Source organism: Geospiza fortis, unplaced genomic scaffold (genome assembly GCF_000277835.1).
Source record: "Geospiza fortis unplaced genomic scaffold, GeoFor_1.0 scaffold40, whole genome shotgun sequence".
NCBI lineage: Eukaryota > Metazoa > Chordata > Aves > Passeriformes > Thraupidae > Geospiza > Geospiza fortis.
In genome coordinates, this window is record NW_005054297.1 from 974,692 (window position 1) to 981,156 (window position 6,465).

Genomic DNA, 6,465 nt, shown 5'->3' on the forward strand with positions numbered 1-6,465 from the left:
TTAAGTTGTCATTTTTAACAGCAACAAACTTTATGTTAACCGAGAAGTATGAAATACAGTTAAGCACTTTTTAAATCAATGAATGCTAACAGTGTTCATGGATTTGGATTGACAAGCACTCCAGTCAGTTTCAACATAATAACAGGAGGTGGCAAACGCTACTAATTTATGCAAAAAGAAGCAAGGTGCATATTTGCATTGATTTCAAAAATACTCTAACAGTCCTATTACAAAATACAGTGCAGATTTGAAGGAGGTATCATTAGAATGCTCAAACTGACACAAATCTAGGTGACACCATCTGTACCTGAAGTTCTTAGTATTTTTAAAAAGCATTCATTTCAAAAACAAGGGTCCTCCCCTGGTAAGAAACACCATGATCCCAGATCAATTTCCAATTTTCTGGGAGAGAATAGAGGTGTGCACAGTGCAGAATCCCATAGAGGGCTCCTAATTGTGGCAAGACTTCTGCCACTGTACATCAGTTTCAGGATCAGGGATTACAGGAACTCTAAAAGGGAAGAGTCCTTTCTTGCACACAGAAAAAGAAGGTAAACACATATTAAGAATGCACATTTATAGAATTATTCCTTTCAGCAGAAATTTGAAAATTTATTTCTTCAATTGGTATTCTGTGGATTTGTGAAAGCAAACCAATACACTGTTAACCTAATAATAAGCTTTTACTGTATACAGCTGAAAGGATACACAACTAACCTGGGCAGACTACTGAAGCGAGGCACTTACATTCTATCAGTAGCAATTTAGTGTCTCCATTCAAGACAAAAAAACCAAAAAGAGGTGGGGGTAGAAAGGGAAAGAAATAAAGAAAGAAGGCCCACAAAAAATTAAAGGAGAAAACAGTGGTACAATCATAAATAATTCAAAAGTTTGTATAGTGAAAAAATAATACTAAATATTAAAAAATATAAAATACAACCAACATCAAATTACTGTACACTTAAAAATCTCTTTTTGACATGACTTCTGTAAATAAAAATACAAATTAACTACAAATTACTACTAAATATGTATTTACCTATATAAAGAAGGAAAAATACTAGAAGGCTCACAAAACCCTTACACTGTTTGAGAAAACTCAAAACAGGCCAGAAGGGTTTTTTCTTGCCAGTTTTCCATTCATCAGGCCGTGAAGAAATAAGTCACACCAACTGTTACCAGAAATTGCTGTTAAGAGCACATTTAATCAAAAATGCAATAGCAAAATAATGCCAATAGTTCTGAAATATGAGAATAGGCAAGGTCCACGAATAGGAGATTATAACAAAGATCTAAATTAGGATAATGCCAAATGTACACAGAAAAAAACCCACTTTTTTAGTATTAAAACATGATCACCAGAGCTCCAGCATTAACAATCTAGTATGAATAGACAAACATTTATTCAACTATTAGGCTTCCTATTAAGTAAATAAAACAAGATTTACTGTTTTCATGTTTCTATATCATATTTATATTTCTATCACTGGCATATATAATGAATGATATTTTCATATCAGAAGATATGTTTAGGAAACAATTCAATGAGTCAGTGTTAGCCTAATACAACATTTTCATTTACTTCACTGAACTCAAGTCCCAAGAGGATTAAAAATAAAAAAACAAATTGGGAAAAAAGCCAGCAAACTAGAAATAGCATGAGTACACTTATATATTTATATCCCTGTGGAAAGGGGGAAGACCACAGAGAATGAATCGTGAGAAGATTCTTCTGCCTTCAGCTGAAGTGGCAGTAATGCCAACAAAACACACAAATTAAAATTCAATGCAGATTCAGACTACAGTATTGAAAGAGTCAGTAGAACTGATTCACTTAATCCCAACAGTTAGCATGTCAAGATTACAGTGACATCTTTAATTTGTCCTGACCTTAAAGATGTAGATGAGAATAAGACAACTGCAGGAATACACCATTTAGTCTTCTTGAAATTTTCCTTTTTGGAAAAATAACTAGTGCCTAGAGTACAGATTCAAGTATCATCTGACTATATGATAGTATTCTATATTCTCCAACACACTAATTAAGATCCTCATTAAATAAGCAACCACTCCCTTCTTGTTTTAAAGGCTCAGTAAACATTAGCTTATCATTCTGTGACACTCAATATTCCCTGAGGACTTCTAGGGCTGTTAGTAAAAAGAAAGGACACACATTCAATTAACAGCCGACCTATAAGAGCAGCAAGTAATCAACAGCACGGCAAAGTCCTCTGAAACAGTTTTTCTCCACTCTTGAATGCAAAGGAATTTACAGCACAAAATCGTTGACTAACTCCTTCTTAAATTTTTTCCTAATAAATGTTGGAGCTCAAGGAAGGTGTTGAATTACCAGCCTAGGGTCCTCTATTTATTCACAAAACAAGCATTTATCCACAAAATGCTAAAAGCAACAGTTCAAACTTCTTTACAAAGAAGTTATGTCAATGCATATTCAAGTGCCTCTACAATGCAAATACTCCCTTCAAATCCCAGAAGTGTTCGCTGCCATGCTTGCCAGAAAAGATTTTGCTTAACTGTTTTACCTGAGGATATATTGAATACAATCTAAATAATAATTAATGAAAGTTAAATAATGGTTCATTAGAACTGTAGTTGTAAAAATAAGTAATCAGTGACCACTTTTTAGAAAGGTTGCATTCCATACAATTCCACCCCTTAATGTCAGGCTCAGAAAACAGTACAATAGTATGAAGGCTTTTGTTCCTTTGCATCTCTTTTAAGACAAACAGGCCACCAGCTTGCATAGCAGAATTTCCAGCAAAAATTCCATCAGTTTCGAAGGTTCACACACCTGCCTTAAATACTTCAAAGTGAATGTCAACATCCTATTCTAAATATCAATGTTCTATTGAAGAAGGTTGGGGTTAAAAAAACCCTGTTAAAAACAAGAAAATATCTTTGGGCTCTAATATACAGCAACCAAGATAGCAGTTAAACAAAAAAAAAAGTACAGTATTCTTAGTTCAAAATACAATAGGATATTTGGGATGGGTTTTTTGAAAGAAGCAAAAATGGAATTTAACCTTACATAAAAGGCATGACAGTTCCTTGCTTCTATTTTTCAATGTCAACAATTCAGTATAAACTGAATTTGACATGCTGTTCCTGAAGACCTACATAATGAGTAAAGAGGGAAAAAAGCAAACAATATCTATGAAATAAACTAAAAAGTAATTAAATTGAAAGTCATATGGAACAAGCAATGATAGCCAGCTCTGACAATGACCACTCATCAGGGCAACCAGAAACTTGTATGGAAAACCCCACCAATGACAACTCTTTGAGTGAAGCCCTATAGAATTAAGTATTGAGAAAGCAGTGCCAAAGTGTAGTATGATAGCTGTAAGAAAGAAAACTAAACCAAATTTCAATTAGATGCAAGCACATAGTTCTGAAGTCATGAATTTCCATTCACACACAAACTTTAGCCACAACTGAAAAGCTACTTTCCAAAAACCACATGTATCTGTCCTTTCTCTCACTCCCTTCTAGAACATCAATGCCATTATCCAAGCACAGCTACACTAATCCCTCAGTCATGTCCTATCTTACTGGCAAGAATTTTAGGGCAAACACAACTAAAACAAACACCAGGCTAAATAATGAAATGTTTTAACTACCATAAAAACACATAACTGTCCAAGCTGATGTCCTTCCATCCCACTGCCAACTATTGATGCAACTTTCTCCACCGAAAAATAGAAAATTATCATAACTTTCTGACATTTGATGTAGGTCTATTTGATGCAGCTGGGCCAATCTGCACAGCATGCTCCATTCAGCTCTCCATTTGTGAGACTCAACAGTGACAAAAATATTTTTGTCACCATCTATGAAGTTTTTGAGCCCAAGTGTAACAAGACAATTCTGAATTGGCACAATGCTTAAAAATCTGATATCCTAGAAAATCTTCAAGTAAGCAGGACACTACTTATTATGCCAGCCTATGTTTTAGCTCCTGCAAATCCCATTCCAGCTTGAGCATTCATTATTTCATTTTCATCATCCATTGTTACCAGAAGGAAAAGGTAGGATGTTTCTGCTACCATACTCTAATTCTAGCTACAAGAGATAGCAAATAAACAGAACTTCAGCACACCTATATTTTCAGGACCTCCCTTCTCATTAACAGCTCTGAGATGTACTTCCAGAGACCCAAAACTTTTTTCAACATTAGCAAATCATAATATTCTATCTCAAATCAGCATCCTTGTATATTTCAGTATTAAGCCAATCTATGCACAAAAAAAAGTAGAAATATCTGGATCATAACATAATTTTTTTCAATCCATACTAGCAATATTGGTTTATTTGAATGGAAAATCATTTTGGCCCAGGAAGAGTGGGTTGATTTAAAACCTAAACACATAAGGTTGCTGTGTGTATATATGTCCTTCCTAAATTCAAAATCAAAGAGCCAAGTGCTATTAAAAATTGCTGGATTTTTTATCTCACATTGTCCCCACTTCTGATTACTTTTTAGATTGTTTTCCTAGTTTGTCTAGTCCATTAAAATCATCCTCTATTATCTTCTGACTAACCAGTCTTGCTTCCCTCAATTTTGCTTTTCCACAGTTTATCATTACCTTACCATCTCTATTTTACCCTAAGAGATTTACACATTGTACTGTCTGACTTCTCTTATGCCTTCTTCCTTCTCTTATTCCTTCTTCTCGCCTACTTGTGTTTGCTCCAGCAGCACTTATTGCTATCCTTAAAATTCTAAGTTTCCAATTATCAATTCAACCACCTCAAAGAAATTAATAGAAGCACAGCATGCCTCCCTTGCCTCATGGACAGAGCAATTCCTAGCCAGTGTAAGTACAAACATTACCTCTAGCCTGAACTGACACTGATTTGTTTCTAAGCTGCTACCATCACATTGCTTCTAAGCAATGGGTGAGGAAAACAGCAAGTTTCCACCTGACTCATGACAACAATTTTTTTATTGTTGTTTTGGAGAAGAGGGGGCAAAAGAAGCCATATGTGAACACCTCACACTAAATACAAGATACAGCATTTCAGATACATCCCATCATTTTCTACACACCTCCTGTCTCATGATCCCAGAGTGACAGGGAGAGAAAAACCAACACCTTGCACAGTAGAAGAGATAAGTATGCATGTGTGTAAAGCCCAGCTGTGAACCAGATGTGAGAGCCAGGCAATTTAGAGCTGAAAACACATAGACATACACAGGTTTCAACAAGTAAGCGGAACGAGTAGACAACAAAAGAGAGGAGCCTCAACAATTTAGTCTTCTGAGGTTAAAAATAGTAGTAGGTACATTTTATGCTTCCATTCCATGACCCAATTGCTTCTTTATTTTTACAAGACGTTACAATAAATCTGTGAGTGCTGCCAGGCCAGTGGGATGGTGGGAAGGAGCCTCTATTACAGCATCATCTAGGGGGGACAGGAGGAAGAGCAGCCCACCAGAGTACTGCTGCTGCTCGTGCCCAAGAACCTGCCCTGGAAGCATGAGATTCCTAGAGTCAGCAGGAGATGCAGTGAGTGGCAGCTCCTGTGAGAGGTAGGAACCAACAGGAATATACATCAAAACTCAAGAATGCTTGAAAATCCATGCTTGGCGAGAGGTCTTGCCACAAGCTGCTCAACAGCAGTAGTGAAAGGATTCTTCAGTTTGAATGGAAAACTCCTGGGAAATGCTACCCGTGAAGCAGCACTTCAGCTGTCAATGCTGTGCATTTATTATGCTCTCATCACACAGCTGGTTGGAGTTGCCCATCTACTGACTCAGATGAACACAATACCACTTCAGACTGGGTTGAGAATCACTGGAGAAAAAAAAAATGTTTTGTTTCTTTACAGAGCTCTGAATAAGTAAGTGAGCAAAACCACATGTACTTTCGCTTAGAGCTTATTCCTATTAATGTAAGGCAGTGCATTTAAACCAGCTCTATGAACATTTCCATTTTTCATATGAACTGTGAAGCATGCAGAATTTCTTCTTGTAATTTCAAAAGTTAATGACAGAGGAAAGTACTGTATACTTCAATCATACAATAAATTTACTATTTTCAGGTGTATCTCACAAAATTATTCAGGCTACATATGATAATCAATATGTTCAAGGGAATAGTTAAGATCAGTAACTTTTTTAAATGGATAAGAAAGCAGCCTTTCTTTTGCCTTCTTTGGTCTCTCCTTGTCAAAATTTCTCTTTTACAAAGAGAAATTTGTTGGATTATTGTTTGATTGTTTTGATTATTGTTTGATTATTATTGATAAATAAACTCTTACAAACAGGACTTCATTATGGTGATTACAGATAGGGAAAAAACGCCCAAAAGCATAAAAGTTACAAACGAAAACTAAACAGACCCAGCAGTGCTTTTCCAAACTCTGGAACAGTAACTCCACTAGATGCAAACTGTTCTATCCAGCTCGGGAGGTTGGCAGCTCTGTATCCGAAAGGAAGGG

The 6,465-nt window shown here is 35.9% G+C and overlaps 1 protein-coding gene across 1 annotated transcript in view; it reads right to left on the minus strand.

Moving 5' to 3' along the window:
- RAB28 (RAB28, member RAS oncogene family) overlaps nucleotides 1-6,465 on the minus strand; it is an 81,719-nt gene that overhangs the window by 55,660 nt on the left and 19,594 nt on the right. The window lies entirely within an intron of this gene.